Raw genomic sequence first — 22,798 nt, 5'->3', positions numbered from 1 at the left:
CCATTGTTGTTTTCGGTATTTATCAGTGATATTGAGGAAGGTATATCAGGGGTAATGTCTAAATTTGCAGACGATAAGAAGGTTGGCATGGTTTGTTAATGACAGTAATGATAGTACACTACTGCAACAGGATCTGGAAAAGTTGAGCAGATGAGCTGAGAGATGGTAGCTGAAGTTTAACATTGACAAATGTAAAGTACTGCATATTGGTAGCAGTAACCCCAGAGTAATGTATCAACTTGGTGGTACTACACTCAAGGTAGTGGAGAATGAAAAAGACTTGGGCAGCTTGGTCCTTGAGGCTGTTGCAGTTCTCTCAGTTATGGCAAGCTGGATTTGCTACCTGTAAAAGTTTCAGCAGAATCCAGTCATTATGCAACAACCAAATCCTCAGCTTGCACTTCCACAATGGTGGAACTGTTAGTTTGTTTGTTTGTTATTTGGTTTTTAGGAGCATTAGCAACTAATGCCATATTGCTCTGGGGATATGCGGTGGTCATTCCCTGACCTTTCCGCATCCTCCGTATTTGGTGGTGATGGGCTCAAAACCCGGTCTAATCAAGAAGTGTGTGCTACGCACTGCTGCTCCTTCCCACCTGGCTACGGAGGCGCCTAGAACTGTTAGTAATCGTGGATATAATCCCATGTGTAAGTCCTGAAATATAGCACCTAGTATACTGGAGGTGATCAACCAGGTGTGAACTAACATGAGCAGGGTTCGATGTGTGGCATCCATACTAAATGGAGGAATGCTACCCCTCTGTGTTGCCAGACAGTACTAGGTGGTAGATGACTCCTATCATCTGGTGCAATACCACCACTTGAAATATGGCACCTAGTATACTGGAGGTGTCCATTTAGATGCAAACCAACATCTGCAGGGTTCAGTGTGCAGTGTCAACACCACATAGAGTAATGCCACCCTTCCGTGTTACCAGTCAATACTAGGTGGTTGACTTCTGTCATCCGGTGCAATACCACCACTTTGCTTATTGGGGGCTTGAAGTGGTGGAACTCATATTTAGTCTCCAGAGCAAAGCTCTAGTAATCCCCCATCACTCCATATCTCCCATCATGCAGTGTGATCGATGTCTTTTGAGGTTTGTTGAGCATTATGGTGAGATCCGGTCTTCCTTACATTTTGAGGGTACTGCTCTAAAGCAGTGTTTGCAGACTGGCTGCTAGGTAGTCCAACCTACCGAACCTATTGGTAACTCTCAAGGAGGCTTCCGGATCACGTACCACCCTTTGCTTCAAAGGTGGTACTTGCACTGTCTGATCTGATATTTCCTGTCAGAGATTTAGTGATTTGGAATCTCCTCTTTTTAATCTTCTGTGGTTTAAAATCTCTCTGTGACATTCTGCCAAATTCATCTGTTTCCTCTATCATTCTCCCAACTCCACTGATCACTTGGAATTCTTTAACTTTCTCTCTTTGAAACTTGACTTTTTCCAGTCCGACTTTCCTTACATTGAGGTAATTTTCCTTGGCGATTTTAATGTTCACAAATTCAGCTGTTTTCTGTTCTCAAGTCACACAGGCTCAGCTGATTGAGATGCTAAGGCTTTTTCAATTACTAATGACTTTGCACAGATTTCATTTAACTACCAGATTACAAGACAATCCTTACCACACAGTCAGCACCATCTTTTTCTCACAAACAACCCTTTTTGAGTATGGCTGAGTTGAGTGGGCCTCTAGGCACTTCAGATCACAATTTGGTGATGATCTCTTCTGGAATGGAGAGATTCTTTCATAGCCATTCTCAACCTTCTGTTGTTTAGCATTACAAGAATGCAAAATTTCATGATTGTTTGTATCTTGGACAAGTCATTAGCTGTAATAATGATAAATGGCTGGAAGTCAAGAGAAGAATAAATTTCGAGTGGATAGCATTCAGGAAATATAGTCACATATTGAGGAGCAATATACCAATTCATCTGAAACGTAAAATTATGAACCAATGTATATTCCCCACCAGACATTAGTATTAGCATTAGTTAAGGCATATGATACAAGAAAGCAAGCTTATACAGCATCAGCAAAAAAAAAAAAAAAAAGAAAGCCTTCCTATTTCACCCATCCAGTCACTCTAAATGTTTGTCTTTCAGCCTTAAATTTATTTAAAGCTAAACTAGACAAACTTATCAACTTCCACAACAACAGATGGAGGCCTGTTCCAGCAATCAACTACCTGCTGGCCAAAGGCAAACTTCCGCACCGTCTTTCCTCAATTTGAATCTATGCCCCCTCATGTTCTTAATCTGAGCAAGCAGAAGAATCCCATCAGCATTGAGCCTGCTCAAACCATTTGAGATCTTATACATCTCAATCTGACACCTTGCAGGTGCCTAGTCTCCAAATGCTGCAATTTGCAGAACTTAACCCTTTCTTTGTAAGAGCACCCTTTTGTTCCTTTCACCAATTTTGTTGCCCTTATCTGTACTTGCTATACCAACTTATGGAAGTGAAACTTCTCTTCCATTCTTTTGGAATGGAAGAGAAGCTGAAAACTACACAGAATGGAACAAATTATATTAGGAATCAGACTGTTGGATAAGAAGAGAAATACATGGATTAGGCAGCAAACTCAAGAAAGGATCTTATCAAAACTAAAGAACTAAAATGGATTTGGCCAGTATATGGAGCTCAAAGTCATGATGAGAGATGAACTAAGAAAATAACATAATGGTACCCAAGAGGAGCTAAAAGAAAACCAGGAAGACAACAATGGAGATGGAAAGATGAAATCCAAGATTTCGTGGGCAGTAAATGGATGGCCATTGCACAAAACAGAAGGAACTGGAAAGTTGCTGGAGAGCCATTTTCAATCCTGCAGTGGATTGAAAATGGCTGATGATGATAATGATTGATGATGTCACCATTTGTTCAGATTGTGTCGGTGAAATTATTCTTGCAGGGATGAAATCCTTTATTCTACACACCACCTTAAAATCTCGTCCTTTATCTAAACCTTTGTTTTCCAATAAATGTGCATTGTCTGTACAAGATTAATGTTGCATATCGCAATTGGCTTGCATCCAAATATTCACATTCATTTTCTGCCTACACCAAAACTCACAACAAATGTAAAGCAGTTAGTAATCAGTCCAAACTAGATTTTGAACAGGCTAAGAGTAGAAAATTTGCTTCTTTTCCAAACGGCCGACAAGCATTCTGGTGTCTTTCCAAAGCTATTGGCCACAACTTTTGCCCATCTCAGTTCTTCCCTCTGTCAAAACCAGACAGTTCTATTGCCACCTATGGTAAAGCTAACCTGCTAGCATCATGCTTTTCTTTTAACTCATTATCTTGTTAAACCACCTCCTCCCAATCCCAAGTACTCCATTTAGGGCCTCCTGTGGTCTTTCATCAAAAGGATATCAGAAGAATTTTGAACAGACTTGATGCCAAGAAAGTGCCAGGGCCTGATGATATTTCTTCACTTGTTCTCAAAACCGTTGCTCCTAAGCTCCTGTTCTGCATCGCCTTTTTTTTCAATTTCTTATTCCACTTTTGTTTTCCTTTTTGTTTGGAAATTTGCTCGTATCCAGCCAGTTCCTAAAATGGTGACAAATCCCTCCCATCCAGTTAATGTCTCATTGCACTTCTACTCTTTTTAATGAAATGGAGAAATCCATTAACCACTAACTCCCATATCTAGAAATCTTCCATCTGATCAGTGATCTCCAGTATGGATTTTGTAAGTGTTGATCCACTGGTGATAACTGGCTTATGTTACCCATCTGTGGACAGATTCAATGGAAAAGTTTGGTGAAACTCAAGAAATTGCCAGCGGGCAGTTGGTTTGTGGAATAGACTCCCATCGTTTGTTGTTGAAGTTGATAGCCTAAATAAATTTAAGGCTCAACTGGACAGGTATTTCGAACGAACGGATGGGTGAAATGGGAGTAGTGGTTGTTTTTTTTTTTTTTTGGCTGATGCTGAATAAGCTTGCTTTCTTGCATCATATGCCTCTACTAATGCTAATTGCTCTTAACATTTAAAAGGCTTTTGATTGTGTTTGGCATGAATGTCTTTTAAATAAATTCCATCTTATGGTTTGCCACCTGTTTTTTGTAATTTGGTATTCAGTTTTCCCTCTGACTGCTCACTGCAGTTGATGGTAGTTGGCTCTGGTATATCATTGACAGATATATGACAGATGGTATATCATCGACAAAACTGCATGAGCTGGCCTGGCAGTCTGTCTGCACTGCTCAGAGAACTCCTTATCTGAATGTACAATTACTCTCAGGTCTTTTTCATTTTCCACTACCCTGAGTGTGGTACCACACAGTTGGTACTTTTCTCTTGGGTTATTGCTAACAATATGCAGTACATTTCATTTGTCAAGGTTAAACTTCAGTTGTCATTTCTCTAGATCCTGTAGCTGTAGCCTACCATCATTACTGCCATTACCCACCCTGCCAACCTCTGTATCATCTGCAAATCTGATATGCTTTGCAGATGATACAGAGGCTGGCAGGATGCAAGTATATCAAAAAAATCTGATATGCTTTCATCAATATCGTTGCTAAATACAGAAATCGACAGTGGGCCCAACACCGAAACCTGAGGGATTCTACTAATAATATTAATCCACTAAGAGCAGTATCCATTGATTACTCTCTCTCTCTCTCTCTCTCTCTCTCTCTCTCTCTCTCTCTCTCTCTCTCTCTCTCTCTCTCTCTCTCTCTCTCTCTCTCCCCCCCCACTCAACCATTCCTTTATCCATAGCAGTAACTTGCCATCAATGTTAAAGTGCTCCAATTTGTACAGCAGCACTTTTATGAGCAATGTATCAAAAGATTTTCTGAAATCCAAGTTTATGATACCAAATTATTTTCTGAAATCCAAGTTTATGATACCAAATTATTTTATGCATCGAGTTCCTTTGTGACCACATCGTTTGTATCCAGTCAAATTGGTCAGACAAGATTTCCACTTAATAAACCCATGCTATGTATTAAGTAAATTGAGGAAAGACGGTTGTAGGATAGATGTGCGGAAGTTCGCCTTTAGCCAGCGAGTGGTTGATTGCTGGAACAAACTTCCATCTGTCGTTGTAGAAGTTGATAGCTTAAATAGATTCAAGGCAGAACTTGACAAACGTTCGTAGTGAGTATCGGATGGGTGAAATAAGGGTGTTTTTTTTTTTTTTTTGGCTGATGCTATATAAGCTTGCTTTCTTGCATCATGTGCCTTTGCTAATGCTAAGTATAGTGGCAGTCATGTCTAGATAATCCTACATTACTTCTTTATCCAGTGATTCCATTATTTATCCTAGAACAGAAGTTAAACTAACAGGTCTGTAATTACTCGTGTCACCCTTTGATCCCCCTGTTTGTGAATTGGCAATACATTTGCACACCTTCAGTCTGTGGGGCCTTCCCTGAATCCAAGGTTGTTCTCATAATTATGGCTGTGGGTTTGCTTACTTCCTTCACTGCCACACTTAAATATAATTGGATTTGATCCATCCACCCCCAGGTACCTTTCTTATGTTTAACTTCAACAATTTTACTTCCAATTTGCTCTCAGTTATTACAAAATCATTCAGTTCCTTGTTAGAGTTTGATAAACTTCTGGCCTTCACTTCCCTAAAGATTTCCTCATGTGTGAATGTAGATGCAAATACTCATTCAGTTTGTAGTAGGATTATCAACAGTTGAACCATCAATATCAAATGGACCAATTAGATTCGTCCCCTTCCTTCTAGTGTTTACATAAATAAAAGGATTCATTCAAAAACAGTAAAGACATAAATAAAGATGTCTTTACTGTTTTTGAATGAATCCTTTTCCAAAGATTTCTTGTAATATGCTTTAGCTTGCCTCTCCTCCTTTGTGACTTGATTACAGACTAATTTATATGCATCCCATGCATTTTTCTTCTCTTCTACAAGTCTCATTAGTTCATATGACATCAATGTAGGCCTAAACTTTGAACAGTATTTCTCAGTTGGTATGAAAACCCTAGTAGCTTCTATGATTAATTCCTTCAATGCTTCCCATTTACAATTTTCTGATGGTAACATCATCAGTTGGTCGCTCTATATAGAATTTAAAAACTGTCTGAGACCGCTGTAGTCATCTTTATGAAAGCAAAAACCCTTCTCTTTACCTTTGATGGTAGCTACGTCTTTAAGTAAATCCCAATCAATATATTTTGATCACTGCCACCTAGTGGTTCTATTATCTGCAGATTCTTAATTTTGAATGATCACTGCCAATATTCAGATCAAGAGTATTACTCTTGTTGTCTCTCTAACATGCTGCTGTTTTCTACAGCAGCATGTTAGAGAGGCATCATCCAATAAATTCATAAAAGTCTTGCTAGTGTGTGTCCGTCCGGTGACAAAGGAGGTTATGCAGGCGAAGGCAGATTACGAGAAATCCTTGGCAAAAGATGCTAAGAAAAACAGCAAGGATTTGTTTACATATATAAACTCTAAAAGGAAGGGGGTGAATCTGATTGGTCCATTTGACATCGATGGTTCGACTGTTGATGATCCTGCTCAGATAGCAAACAAACTGAATGAGTATTTTGCATCTACATTCACACATGAGGAATTATTAAGGTTTGAAAATGGCAGAAGGTTATCAAATTGTAGCAGGATACTTAATGATTTTGTAATAACTGAAAGCAAAGTGAAGGAGAAATTGTTGAAGTTAAACATAAGAAAAGCACCTGGGGTGGATGGGATTTTTCCAGTTATATTAAAGGAGGCGGCAAAGCAACTAAGCAAACCCTTAGCCATAATTATGAGAGCATCCTTGGACTCGGGGAGGTTCCCACGGACTGGAGATGTGCAAATGTATCCCCAATTCACAAAGGGGAATCGAAGGGTGACACGAGTAATTACAAACCAGTTAGTTTAACTTCTGTTCTGGGTAAAATAATGGAGTCACTGGTTAAAGATGCATTGCAGGATCATCTAGACAAGACTGCAGCAATAATTCAGACACAGCATGGGTTTGTTAAGGGAAAGTCTTGTCTGACAAATTTGATAGGATATTATGATGTGGTTACAAAGGAACTGGATGCAAAAAATAATTTTGATATCATAAATTTGGATTTCAGGAAAGCTTTTGACACTGTTGCACATGGAAGACTATTGTACAAATTGGAGCAGAATGGTATTAAGGGTAAGTTTGTACAATGGATAAAAGGATGGTTAAGTGGGAGAAGACAGAGGATGGTAATCAATGGGCGCTGCTCTTCGTGGACTAATGTTATTAGTGGAGTCCCACAGGGTTCGGTGTTGGGTCCACTGTTGTTTTGTATATTTATCAATGATATTGATGAAGGTATATCAGGCTTAATGTCGAAGTTTGCAGATGATACAAAGGTTGGCAGGGTTGTTAATGACAGTAATGGCAGTGTGCTACTGCAACAGGATCTAGATAATTTGGGCAGATGGGCTAAGAAGTGGCAACTGAAGTTTAACCTTGACAAATGCAAAGTACTGCATATGGGTAGAAGTAACCCGAGAGAAACATACCAACTGTGTGGTACTACACTTAAGGTGATAGAAAATGAAAAAGACCTGGGAGTAATTGTGCAGTCAGATATGAAGTTTTCTGAGCAATGCAGACAGGCTGCCAGGGCAGGTCATGGGATTTTGTCAATGATATATAGGAATTTTGCTAGAAGGGAAAAGGAGGTGATTATCCCTTTATATAAGGCAATGGTCAGGCCACGCCTTGAGTACTGCGTACAGGTCTGGAGGTGTCATTTTAGGAAGGATGTAGATTTACTTGAGTGTGTACAGAGAAGGACGACAAGATTGGTGAGGGGAATGAAGGGATCCTCTTACCAAGAGAGGCTTAAGTTCTGAAAATTGCAGTGGCTGGAGACTAGGCACCTGCGCGGTGATCTGATTGAGGTGTATAAAGCTTTGAATGGGTTGAGCATGCTGAATTCTGATGGGATCCTTCCACTTGTTCAGATTACGAACCTAAGGGGGCATAAATTCAAATTAAGAAAAGACAGATGTAGAATAGATGTGTGGAAATTTGCCTTTAGCCAGCGGGTGGTTAATTGCTGGAACAAACTTCCATCTGTCGTTGTCGGAGTTGATAGGTTGAATAAATTTAAGCAGGAACTGGATAGGCATTTGGAGGCAATGGTGTGATTTTTTTTTTTTTTTTGGCTGATGTTGCATAAGCTCATACACTTGCTTTCTTGCATTACATGCCACTACTACTACTACTACAAGTTCCAGTCAATATCTGGAAAATTAAAATTCCCCCATTATAAGACATTCTGATTTACTGGCCTACTTTGTTTCTCTGTACAGTTGTTTGTTGTACTCATCACAATTATTCGGCATATAATACATTCCTACTCTCATTTTTGTTTTCCCAGCACTAATGTCACACCAAACTGACTCCCCATTGCACTGTCCACCCATGTCAACTGGATGTACTGCATTAGATTTTATTATTATTAATTAATTCATAACCCCTTCTCCTCTCCCATCCTGTCTGTCCTTTCTGTATATATTATACTCATATTAAAATTCTGCATCCTTTATATCTGATTAATACCATGTCTCTGATATCCCCACAATGCCTGCATTTGATGACTTGACCAGCACTTCAAATTCATCATTTACTTGGCTCCTAGCATTGGTATACATGTAAGTATATGCACACTTGCTCATTCTCTTAGTAACCCTAACCTGCCCAGCCCAGCCCATCTATTTACTTGTTTCCTGATGACTCCCAGCAGTCCTTGAAATTTCCTGCATCTTGCTCTCCAGGCTGCTGCTCATTCCAGTATAAGTAGTTCAAGAATCATTTTAATCTCTGTCTGCAGCTATTTTTAATCTATTAGTCTGTGTATTCCCCCAAGCTATCTGTTTTCTGGCACACCTAACACTGCCTTGAAAGCATCAGCAGATATTCTTGCATGCTTTCTGTTTAAGCGTATCTCACCTGTAGAAGCAGTCTCTCCTGTTAACGAGCACAGACCATGATGAGAAAATTCTATCCTATGGGCATTGCACCAGTTGACTGCCAAACAATTTTTTTTGTTACTTTATTTGCTGATATGCTTATTTGATAGGTGAACTTTTGTGTTTACTTTTTGAAAGTATTGAACTGAAACAAATAATTTTATATGAATATCTTATTTCTATCCATTTGGGTTAGTTTTCCCATTATATTTAGTAGCCATGTTTTCCACAGTTGTCTTGTACCTCAATGAGGGACTGCATGACAAATTCCTGCTGCTGGACCTGGTTCACCTTTTGTACATGTTATGGCCATGTTTTGTATGAACTCTGGTGGCATTATTCACAGAATTTTTAGAGCACACTGAACTTATTCATTAGCAAAGTATACACTGAATACTGTCATATTATAAACATTGGCATAAGGGGATATTTAGCTTTTTACTTTCAATCTTTTCATTTTTTTACAAGTGAAAATCATGCATACTAGTCTCTGGGTGATATAATCAAGTTGTTGTGGCCATTTCTGCTTAACATCAGCATAACAGGATGTCTTTCATTCAAGTTTTTTTCCTTGTGCAGGTAAACCCCTCACCCAGGCTGTTGTTTAGAAATTTCCATTTGCTATATGAGTCTCTAATTCCAACCAGAGCTGTTTTGCATCAAAAAGTGTTCTAGGCTTGTCCATTTGTCCCTAATTGATATGGCTATTGCATTGTCATGAGTATATATATTTGAATGGTTAAATTTTATTCTGATATGGGTATCTTGCATTCTTATTTAAAATCATTAATTTTCACTCATAAATGATTTTTTATTCTTTCACTGAAAATGTAATTTTTTAATGATAGCCTAGTGCTAGAATGTTGTGAAAAGAGACCACAAAACTCTGTTCTATAAAAATCGATAGAAGTTTGAGTGTAGCAATGAAGCCAGAGTTCAATTAGTATTAGCTGGGAAACTAAGTTGCTGAAACATGTGGCTCATATTTAAAGATTTTACACTGTTGTTTTATTTCCCTCAAAAAAACCTACTGCTCCCAAACAAAGCTTCATGAAGATTTGTGTACTCAGATTTTTGTATAAAGAACACACATCTTTACTGGTGATAACCATGACTTCTAGTGCATGTGCCAACTACTGTGGTTTTCGCAATTTCAGCTCGATTAAGTAGACTCTTTTATATTCAAAAATTTATAGTTATTTTATAGTTAAAAAAAAAATTTTTGATATTTTTTTCAAATTTGCGAAGTTATTTTTTATATTGAATTGATTAAATATTAGAAATTTTTTCTTGTTTGGGCAAGTAATTCCAAAAATAGCAATAGGCAAAGGAGGAGGAGAGAATTTGCTGCCATTGTATTCATTGTACCAGAAACAAGTATAAATCTTTAATAATAAAGATTTATACTTGTTTCTGGTACAAGAAACGAGTATAAATCTTTAATAATTCTTTTTATGTAATTAATATTATAAATGTTATAAATGTAGATGTGTAATTAATATTATAAATGTTATAAATGTAGATGTGTAATTAATATTATAAATTTTTTTAATGTAATACATACATATACTATATTGCTATAGTAAATGAGAATAGTGTAGTTGTAGTGTAGTATTTATATTAGTCACATGGTGTGAGAAAGCCTGAGCTTTGGCTGCACCAGCCAAAAATAAAATAAATAATTAATAAAAAAACAATAAATAAAAAATAAATTGTCTTTGACTCCTTTCTCACTCCTTTCTCATGGTGCCTATCTAGCTGACCTTTGAATTTCTTCAAACTGTCAGCAAAACTACCTGTGAGGTCCACTAGTTCCAATAATAAATAACCCATTAGCTAAATGATCATGCAATACAGTCTAAACCTCTTCTCCTGTAATTTAAATTTATGGCACCTATTTCTGTAATTATTTATAATGATAGAAATTTTCACCCTCATTCTCTTTACTTTCTCCTTTCAGAGCCCTATACACTTCAGTCAGGTCTCCTCTGAGGTTCTTTGTTACCAAGCTGTGTAGCTCATTTATTTGAAAATTTTTTTCTCATGTGGGTGCCTTATTGCTAATCTTGCTAGACGTATTGTCTGTGTTTGAATTCTTTCAGGAAGCTCAGTGTCTTTTTTAGGTGCATTCTCCATATTTGAATATAGTATTCCAAGTGCAGTCTTACAATTACCTTTTACAGTGAGATAATGATCTTCCTATCTCCACAAGCAAATGTTCAATAAATTAACGCTAGGAGAGGCCATTCTTGCTGCCTGGCTACACTCTCAGACAACTTAGTGTGATCATATCATAACTTCCAAATCCTTTTCTTCTTCTTCTTCTTCTTCTACTGTTTAATTCAACCTAATCAATTTTTGGAGTTGCTGTTTCCTTAAGTATAAGACCTTATGGAGAGAGAGAGAGAGAGAGAGAGAGAGAGAGAGAGAGAGAGAGAGAGAGAGAGAGAGAGAGAGAGAATGAATGAATATGATTAGCTGGAGAGGGGTGGTGGGAATTGCTGGGGGCAATTCTCCTATGATCAGAGACCTATCACTTGCACTTTGTGCAACACATATGCAGCACTGAATGTAGCAGATTGTAGCTGAGCTACAGAGATGGTTTTTTTTTTATGCAAAGAAATCAAGGTAATTAAGTAGAAATTTGGCATTTTGATGAATGAATTTGAGTGCTCTAAGGAAAGAATTGTTTCCTTTAAAGGAATAAAAATGGGACCCATCAAGTGCTCAAGTATCCAACTCAAGATTAGAGCCTGCCTCATGCATTAGATGTAATGGTGGAACCATGTGAAAAACAATTATTGGTGACTCTTCAAGGGAAATGTATTATCCTTCTTGTCAGGGAAATATATTATTCAAAAAGGATAGGTGGAGTATGTGCCAGGGGCAAAAGTTAATGATTTGTAGAATAGTTTATCATCTTAAGAGCAAAAAAGGTGATATTGTTGTACATGTAGGTATTAATGATATTAATATGGGCCATCTGTGGATTTACGTAAAAAAGTATGAGGGGACATTGAGGGAAAAATCATGAGTTAGGACCAAATTTGAGAGTATCTGGAATCCAAGGCATGATAGGAGAGAGAGTACACAAAGTGTCTTGTAGTCATTTCAGCCATGGAGAGATTGTTGTAGGGCTCATGGTATAAAATTTTTCTCAATGTGGCCTGCACTTCATAACAGGAGAGACTGGATGGCTGCAGAAAGTAGACATCCAGGCTCTCCTGTATAAGCCAAAATGTTAAAGAAGCAAGATAAAGCAATGTTCTTGACCTTTTTATCAGCAGTGATTCACCATGTATTAAGAATCTTCAGGTATAGGAATCCCTTAGGTGGGTGGTATAATCTGACATGGAGTTCTCTGAGCAGTTTAGACAGGCTGTTAGGGCAGATCATGTAGTTCTGTCAATGATATTCGGGAATTATGCCTGTAGGGACAAAGATGTCAGGCAGTAAGGCAAAGGTTGCATCTTAATACTGCCTACTGGTTTGGAAACCTTATTTTAGCCCAATTACTCTACTTATTGCTCTTCTCTGCACCAGATCCAATCTGATGTAGAGAAGAGCAACAAGATTAGTGGAGACACAAAAGAGTACTCTTATCAAGAAAAACTTAAATTCTGTAAAAATGCAGTGTCTGAAAACCAGGCATTGTGAGGCAGTCTGATTGATGTGTGACGGCTTTAAATCAGTTTAGTATCCTAAATGTTGACATTATTCTTGCTCTTTCTCGGAAGAGATGCACACACAGATACACAAGGGGGTGTAAATTTAAATTGGAAAACAATGGTTGTAGAGTAGATATGTAGAAATTTGTCATCAGCTAAAGTGTAATCAGTTACTCTCTGGCTGAAGTTTAGTGTTAAAGAAATTTCCACCTAGTGTTATGGAAGTAGGTAGGCAGTCTGAATAAATTTAAAGGTGTGAAAAATTTGGAGAAATTATTAGAAGGGATGGGCAAACAAAGTGGGTGACTTTTTTTCTTTTTTTTTTTTTTTTTGGCTGCTATTTAAGCTCACTTTCTTACATGATATTGCCACTACTAATATCTCACATTTCCTTCTCTATATGAAAAAAAATATATCAGTGATATTTTTCTTCTAAAAAGGTCTTTCTCTTATCTCTCGATGTTACTTTTCTTCATAAATGCATGGAGAGTAATTTGTTTTTAATTTCTTAAAGAATTGTAGATTATGCTCAGACATTTCATGTACTTTCTGTACTACTTTTTCAGTGAATTCCTGTAATGCTGTCTCTATGACGCCATCAGTCTCACATATCAATTAAAAGAATATTTAAGAGCTACCAACAGTACAAATCACAAATATAATTAACCTGAATATTCAAGTTAATTATATTTTCTAAACTGATTAAAAATTTGGGTAGAACCTGGATATTCAGGTTAATTCTTTACTAACTTGATTAAAAATAATATTCAATGATGTGATTATTATACTTTTACTTTTCCTTGTGATACAAGTGTTCTTATTTATCATATAGTTATTTCTAAGAATAATTATTGTTATATATAACTTAAATGTAGGGGAAACTGAAAGCATAAACTCCACTCACCTTTTTATGAGCTTTGTTTTTGTTCTGCATTTGGCTATAGTTGGTAAGGACTTTGTTGAGACGAGGTAAGGAATATATTTGTGCAGCAGTGGAGTTTAAAAAATCACTTATTGACACATGGAAATACATACTCAAAAAATGGATAACATGGCAGATAAATATATTTTTAACCGTGAGCCAGTCATATGGAGAAAGAAAGTGCAAAACAGTAGGTAAAATTTATTTTACATTTACCCGTTCTTTTGTCCATTCCTTTTAACAATTGGTCTACCCACTCCTTTAACCCTTTATTGGGTAACATGGGTTGATTAGAAATTTGGCACACCTGGGTTAAGGATTAAATGTTGATCCATTTAAAAGCAGATATATATTTTTAATGTTGATCAGTTTGAAAACAGATATATTTAATTTTTTTACTCCATTTTTTTTAAAGTATGTATTTTTGTGTCATTAGCCATATATTTTGTCAGTCCCTTTGCGAAAGGAGTGTCCTTGGCAAAATGTCTCCTCTGCCTCACCGGTGTCCTTGTCTCACCAAGCCCTCATCAGCTGGAGCTGTAGTCCAGTGTGAAATAAAACTAACCACATAAAAAGGGTGAGTGGAGTTTCTGATGCTTTTACTTTTCCCTACATTTAATTTCAGTGCTCCAGGTGAGGGTTATAATTTCATACTGCTGCTACTAGTACTTTGACCAAAAACAAAAAAAAAAAAAAAAAATATCCAGTTCATATCTTTATAAATTCACATATCATTACTAAGAGTAATCAGTACAATGGCCTTAGTTCTTGGATTAACTTTTAGCTAACTTTTATCTGTTACAGTAAGACAATTGAAACAGCAGTTAACTCACAATTCTAATCATACTGTATTGCAGGATTCATCAGTCTATGGCTATTTGAACATGTAACTGTGGCTCTCTAACTTTTAGCCCACATGAAGCACAATTTAAAATGGAGTTAGAGGACTTAAAAATCAAGGACATGTTGGAGTGCAAAACTAAAATGCCTTAAAACTGAAATTGAGGATTTGGAAAGACAAAAAGCTGGTCTTGCAATTCTACACAAATGGACAGTGATAGATGAGCTGAAAAAACAAGACCAAATTGTGTTTTTTTTTTTTTTTTTTTTTTTTATGAAAACCTCAAACACGAGAGGTATTAGAACCTATAGTACTTAGTACTGTGCTTGGGTTGGAGGTTGAGAAGACGAAAGAAGATATTTGTTGACATTAGACTTGAACTTCTGTAGACTGTAATTTTCAGGAAATACGCACGAAGGAAGGTTGTTCAAGAAAACAGCAGTTGAATGAAAAAAAAGAGGAAGATGAAAAGTTGATTCTGTGAGTTTGAAATTGGACAGTAAATGTTCGGACTGTTTTGAAAGAGAGAGCGAGAATTATAGAAGCCAATTCAGAAGACCAGTGCTCATGGAAGTATCTGTAGAAAAGGTATGCAACAGAAACAGTACATCTATGAGACAGCGAGTGGAGAGACTGTTAGATAGGAGTCATTAATTAACCTAACTGCCCTCTTCTGAATGGAATCTAGAAGCCTGAGAGAGGTTTTGGGGGCTCCGCCCCAGATGTGGGAACAATATTCCATGGTAGGGCGGTTTCTGATTTGTACAGAGTGAACAGCTGTTTGGAAGAAAAGTAACGTCGAGAGCGAAAGAGAAAACCAAGTTTTTTAGATGCAGAGGAAGCAATATTTGTAGCATGCTTGTGCCAAGAGAGATTAGAAGTCGGGGTAATCCCCAAAAGAGATATATCATTTTGCCTAGAAATTGGAGTGTCACCAAAGATAATCATAGGAGCAGAAGAATCCTTTTTTGTGAGATATTAGACAAGACTGAGTTTTAGAAGGATTGAAATCAACTAAGTTGTCTTTGCCCCACCGGACAATTACCCGGAGATTGGCCTTTAAGGAATTGGTAGCGGATATTCGAGAAATTGAAGCTGATTGAGCAGGGCAAGGTTTCTCAAAATGGAAAGTGGAATGCAATGTGCTATCATCGGCAAAACTATGGATAGGATTTCCAGTCAATGGCTGAAGGTCATTAATATACAAGAGAAAAAGAGTGGGGGAAAGAACTGAACCTTGGTAGGACACCAGCATTAATGGAGAAGTTAGAAGACAGAGAACCGTCTACCCATCACCCTTAGTGAGCAATCAGAGAGAAAACTGGATAACCAATTACAAAAAACAGTTGGCAAACCATAAGATGGAAGCTTGTTAAGGAGACCTTCTTGCCAAACACGATCGAAAGCCTTTGAGATATCAAGAGCAACTGCTTGTGTTTCCCCGAACTTTTCCATTGAATTTGTCCATAAATGGGTAACATAAGCCAGAACATCATCAGTGGATCGACACTGACGGAATCCATGCTGGCGATCATTGATCAGACGGAAGGTTTATAGGCAGTTTAAGAGTTCGCGGTTAATTGATTTCTCCATTACTTTAGAAAGAGTAGAAGTAATTGCAATGGGACAATAATTGGATGGGAAGGATTTGTAACCCTTTTTAGGAACTGGCTGGATATGAGCAAATTTTGAAGCAGAAGGAAAAACACCTTTGGAATAAGAAAGTGAAAAAAACGCGGAAAAGAATAGGAGTAAGTTCAGGTATTGAGAACAAGTGGAGAAATACCATCAGGACCTGGAGCTTTCTTAGCATCAAGATTCGTCAAAATACTTCTGACATCCTTTTCACGGAAGACTACAGGAGGCACTGAATGGAGCATGTTGGGAATGGTGGGAGGTGTTTTACCAAGATCATTAATACATGAGTTGGAAGAAAAATGGGATGCTAGCAGGTCAGCTTTATCCTTGGCTGAAGTGACAACAGAACCATCTGGTTTTGACAGAGGTGGGAGCAGAGATGGGCAAAAGTTGCGACCAATAGCTATGGCAAGAGACCAGAATGCTTGGCTACCATTAGGGCAAGCAGCAAGTTTTCTACTCTTAGCCTGTTCAAAATCTAGTTTGGATTGATTAATAACTGCTTTCAATTGTTGTGAGCTTTGGTGTAGGCAGAAAATGAAACTGAAGATTTGGAAAAAAAGCTATTACGATATGGAACGTTCTTCTGTTGAACAGCCTTAGCACATTTATTGGAAAACCATGGTTTAGATAATGGACAAGATTTTAAAGTGGAGTGTGGAACAAAGGATTCCATTCCTACAAGAATAATTTCACTGACACGATCTGAACAAACGTTGACATCAGAAGTTATAAAACAGTAATCCGACCAAGGAAAAGAAGAAAAGAAATCACGCAGGTCATCCCATTTTGCATTCTTGTAGTAATAGCAGTGGCATGTGATGCAAGAAAGCAAGTGTATGAGTTTATGCAGCATCAGCCAAAAAAAAAAAAAAAAAAATCACGCCATTCCCTCCAAATGCCTGTCCACTGTCCAGTTCCTCCTTAAATTTATTCAACCTATCAACTTCCACAACGACAGATGGAAGTTTGTTCCAGCAATTAACTACCCACTGGCTAAAAGCAAACTTTCACACATCTATTCTACACCTGTCCTTTCTTAATTTGAATTTATGTCCCCTTAGGTTCGTAATCTGAACAAGTGGAAGGATCCCATCAGAATTCAGCGTGCTCAACCCATTCAAGGCCTTATACACCTCAATCAGATCACCGCGCAGGTGCCTAGTTTCCAGCCACTGAAATTTGCAGAACTTAAGCCTCTCTTGGTAGGAGGAACCCTTTATTCCCCCTCACCAATCTTGTTGCCCTCCTCTGTACACTTTTAAACAAATTGACATCCTTCCTAAAATGAGGCCTCCAGACCTGTACGCAGTACTCAAGGCCTGGCCTGACCATTGCCTTATACAGAGGGACAATCACCTCCTTTTCCCTGCTAGCAAAATTCCTATATATCATTGACAGAACCCCATGACCTGCTGTGGCAGCCTGTCTGCATTGCTCAGAAAACTTCATATCTGACTGCACAATTACTCCCAGGTCTTTTTCATTTTCTATAACATTAAGTGTAGTACCACACAGTTGGTACTTTTCTCTCGGGTTACTTCTACCCATATGCAGTACTTTGCATTTGTCAAGGTTAAACTTCAGTTGCCACTTCTTAGCCCATCTGCCCAAATTATCTAGATCCTGTTGCATTAGCACACTGCCATTACTGTCATTAACAACCCTGCCAACCTTTGTATCATCTGCAAACTTCGACACTAAGCCTGATATACCTTCATCAATATCATTGATAAATATACAAAACAACAGTGGACCTAACACCGAACCCTGTGGGACTCCACTAATAACATTAGTCCATGAAGAGCAGCGCCCATTGATTACCACCCTGTGTCTTCTCCCACTTAACCATCCTTTTATCCATTGTAGCAACTTACCCTTAATACCATTCTGCTCCAATTTGTACAATAGTTTTCCATGCGCAACGGTGTCAAAAGCTTTGCTAAAATCCAAGTATATTATATCAAAATTATTTTTTGCATCCAGTTCCTTTGGAACCACATCATAATATCCATTCAAATTTGTCAGACAATACTTTTCCTTAACAAACCCATGCTGTGTTTGAATTATTGCTGCAGTCTTGTCTAGATGATCCTGTAATGCATCTTTAACCAGTGACTCCATTATTTTACCCGCAACAGAAGTTAAACTGGTCTGTAATTACTCGTGTCACCCTTCGATTCCCCTTTGTGAATTGGGGATACATTTTCACATCTCCAGTCCGTGGGAACCTCCTCTGAGTCCAAGGATGCTCTCATAATTATGGCTAAGGGTTTGCTTAGTTGCTTTGCCGCCTCCTTTAATATAACTGGATAGATCCCATCCAACCCCTAGGTGCTTTTCTTATGTTTAGCTTCAACAATTTCTCCTCCACTTTGCTCTCAGTTATTACAAAATCATTAAATATCCTGCTACAATTTGATAACCTTCTGCCATTTCAAACCTTAATAATTCCTCATGTGTGAATGTAGATGCAAAATACTCATTCAGTTTGTTTGCTCTCTGAGCAGGATCGTCAACAGTCGAACCATGGATGTCAAGTGGACCAATCAGATTCATCCCCTTCCTTTTAGAGTTTATATAAGTAAAGAAATCTTTGCTGTTTTTCTTAGCATCTTTTGCCAAGGATTTCTTGTAATCTGCCTTCTCCTGCCTAACCTGCTTTGTGACCTGATTACAGATTAGCTTATATCTGCCCTAGGCTTCTGAGTCGCTTGATAATTTATATGCATCCCATGCATTTTTCTTCTCTGTCATGAGTCTCATTAGTTCATTTGATAACCATTTAGGCCTAAACCTTGAACAGTATTTCTTAATAGGTATGAAACTTTTAGTAGCATCCACGATTAATTCCTTGAATGCTTCCCACTTAGAATTTACTGTTGGTAACATCGTCAGTTGATCCCACTGAACAGAATTTAAAAACTGTCTGAGACCACTGTACTCACCTTTATGGAAGCAAAAACCCTTGCCTTTACCCCTGATGATAATTAAATCTTTAAGTAAATCCCACATCAGTACACTGTGATCACTGCCACCTAGTGGTTCCTTTATATGCAAATTCTTAATACACGAATGATCACTGCTGATAACCAGATCAAGAGTATTACTCTCTCTGGTTGCCTCTTGAACATGCTGCTGCAGAAAACAATCATCCAATAAATTCAAAAACGTCCTACTAGTGTGTGAGTGACCAACCCACAAGTTCCAGTCAATATCTGGGAAGTTAAAATCCCCCATTATAAGACATTCTGATTTACTAGCCCACTCTATTTTTCTGTACAATTGTTCATTGTACTCATTCGAGTCATTAGCCCTATAACACACTCCTACTCGTATTTTTGCTTTCGCAGTAATGTAATGTAATGCCAAACAATATGATGTTGGGAATAGCCATGAGATAAAGGCTCCATTGGAGAAGAGACAATCACCATGGTGTGATCTGAGGCGCCTAAAGGACCACTCACTTCGACCATGTACTTAGAAGGGTTTGTTTGTGAGAAAAAGATCAAGTGTGTTGGCTGCATGGTTAGGATTGTCCGGTATTCTTGTAGGTAAATGAACAATCTGTGCAAGGTCATTAGTAATTGAAAATGTCTCAGCATCTCGACCAGCTCGGTCGGTGTGACTATAAAACGGAAGCTAGCTGGAGTTGTGAACGTTAAAATCACGAGGCAAAATTACCTCACTGTTAGGAGAGATGGACTGGAAAAAATCAAGTTGCAAACAGAGGAAATCAAAGAGCTCCAATTGATTAGTGGAGTTACACAATGAGGTAGAGATATTGTAAGCCAGAGAAGATCGAAAAGAGGAGATTCCAAATTACCAAGTCTCTGACAGGGAATATCAGAACGAGCATATGCACAAGTACCACCTTTGAGGCGAAAGGAATCATACAGCGAATAATTTGGGCAATTGAGATGAGCAGTGTTTGAATCAACTGATAACTGAGATTCTGTCAGAAAAAGTACATGGGGTTTGGCTGACTGCAAGTGGAAAGGGACATCGTTGAGATTAGAATTGAGACCACGTATATTTGTGAAGTGAACTAGGAAGTGTTTGAGAGGTTTAGATCTTTTCCCAGATAAGCTTACTCTATTAGTTTGACAATTTGTGGTGTATTCAATAGTAAGAAAAAGTTGGGAGGACATGCTGTATGAAGAAATTAAATTTTTGGATATGGTGTACACATGGTAAGAATATACTCGGATCCTTGACATAACATGGCCTTGACAATGCTCCCTGCATACTCACTACTCGGACTCCCTCCACACTATCTGGCAGAGTAGAGGTAGCAATATTATACACTAGCTGATCCGAAAACCTTCTAGAGAGTTACTAATAGGTTCGGTCCAGTGTACTAACTAGCGGCCGGCCTGCGAATATCGTTTTAGAGCTGTACCCTTGAAATGTAAGGGAGATTGAATCTCACTGTGTTGTTCATCATAACCTCAAAAGCCATCAGTCATACTGTATGATGGAAGAGATGGGAAAGGGTTGACCGGAACTTAGCTCTGGAGACTAAACGTGGGTTCCACCACTTCAAGCCTCCAATAAGCAAAGTGATGGTATTTCACCAGTTGATGAGAGTCATCTACCACCTAGTATTGCCTGGTAACACAGAGTGAGGTGTGGCATTCCTCCATGTGGGCGCCACACCTCGAACCCTGCTTACTTTGGTTCACACCTGGGTGGTCATCCACAGTGTGCATGTGTATGGAGGTTATACCCAGGGTTACTAACAGTCCCACCATCGTGAAGGTGCAAGCAGAGGATTTGGCTTTCACAAACCATCTGGAGTTCGCCAAAATTGGGTCCACTTGACTTGAATGTCACCCGAATATCAGTTCCATCAGCGTTTTAGACTCTCAGGTAGCACATACAGCTTGTATGGCATAGCTGAGAGAGAGAGAATGTCTGTGACAACCTCAAGGACCATTATGTTCGATGCGTGGAGTAGCTTACCGGAAAGTATATAAATTTGAAAATATTTACGTTGGACTTCTCTCAGTTTTTTGTTCAACGTATTTCTGTGGGCAAATATTTTTGAACATGAAATATATTAAAAATAATTCAAGAAACCATCTGAACAATGTGAGGCCCTCAGCATCTTTAAAGATGAAAATTACGGCATACTTGCCTGATATTGACTCACTCAAGAAGTTCAGCAGCAAACCTAATTAGATGTTTGTTACATTTTTTCAGTATTAATAAATAATATTTTGGTTGATTCCGCTTATTTGGGACACATCGGGACTAGTGCATTTTGGCCCAATCAAGGGCTGCCCCAGTTATGCAAAGCTTCGCGTATATAGTTAAAAATACAGCTTTACAGTTGATTTTCTGTACAATCAAATCATGTTACGATGGACTCACCATAGTAAAGTACCGTTCACTATACGACATGTAGTAAGTGCCAGTCATTGTGTTCACGTTTTTGAATTGAATTTTAATTCTATTAAACAGCTATTGCAATAAGCAAAAATAGGAAGAATATTATCCACAGGCTATAAAAGTAAAGATATATTAAGCACAAGTTTACACTTTATTACCTTACCAATTAAAAAATTAAATGATACGTGAAAATCGGAAGAATATTTTCCACAGGTTAGGAAAATAAAAATAAATTTACTCTTACTTACATAGTTTAATTAATAAGTACTGTAATATGTACATACTAACTAGTTGATATTTCTGTTCACTAACATTTGTGGGTGGGGGTGAAAATTTTAACAAAGAACACAGCACACACACAACTTGCAAATAACACGATATGCGCAAGTGAGAACGGAGTAACAAGTTATGAAGCTTAAAAAATAGGCATTGAAGAGACGGTTCTGAAAATTTTATTTTTTTATATGATTGAAGATTTCATGGAAGTGTAAACACATTTCACCATAATAATTCACAGAATTTCAGCTGTGAGTATTATCGCAAACTCAAAATCGAGTTTACTATCTGTTTATGATAATTGCACTAACAGTAAAGCCCACAATAAACAGGGCTTCTAATTGATTTTATTGTTTTATGGTTGTGACCTCCAGAAATCCGACCGAACTACATGGTGTGGTTGGAGACAATCATAGGGCAATCTTGACGGCGGTCTCCTGCCCTGATTAAATTGCACATTGTCCTAATTAAGCGAAGTAAACCCTGGCTATTTTCTCAATTGGGTTCTGTTCTTTAAGATTTGTCCCAAATAAATGGCTGCCCCGATTAACCAGTGGCCCAAATAACCAGAATCCATTGTATATATGTTTTTAATAAAAAAACCTTCCCACTCTATTCCGTTTTTTAAAAAACTCTCTTCCCTCTTCCCAGCTTGAGCTGAAGTGTGGCTCTTCGGATTCTCTTTTTTTAAAAAATTAGATCAAAAATGGCTCTTCACTCAAAAAAGGTTGCCGACCCGTGATAAGAGCTACCCATGTAGAACATATATGGGTAGCTCTTATCAAGTGCCATCTTTAGATTAAAGGTAGAAGGTAACCAGTTTCCTTTTTCAATCAGTTTCCTTTGTCTTAATAATAATTCACTCAGTGGCCATGTCTGTGCTGTAATGTTATCTCAATCTCTTTTTCCTGAATTAGACAAAGATGGACAAAGAATTTTTTACATAAAAAATTTGATGTTTATGATGAATAAAAATCTATTTATCAATGTTTTCAGTATTTTAATTTTTATTAAGCTGTTAAAAAAACCTTAATTTTATCAAGATTTTACAGAGCCACTGGTTTTTCTCTGAAAAGAGTATTGCTTATTTTAA

At 37.8% G+C, this 22,798-nt stretch overlaps 1 protein-coding gene across 2 annotated transcripts in view; it reads left to right on the top strand.

Moving 5' to 3' along the window:
• Positions 1 to 22,798, top strand: part of LOC150076877 (protein phosphatase 1 regulatory subunit 21) — a 371,714-nt gene that overhangs the window by 124,980 nt on the left and 223,936 nt on the right. The gene's annotated exons all lie outside the window — the stretch shown is intronic.

Source organism: Mastigoproctus giganteus, chromosome 12 (assembly GCF_048544385.1).
Source record: "Mastigoproctus giganteus isolate SK-2022 chromosome 12, ASM4854438v1, whole genome shotgun sequence".
Classification (NCBI taxonomy): domain Eukaryota; kingdom Metazoa; phylum Arthropoda; class Arachnida; order Uropygi; family Thelyphonidae; genus Mastigoproctus; species Mastigoproctus giganteus.
This window is presented reverse-complemented; position numbering and strand designations above follow the sequence as displayed.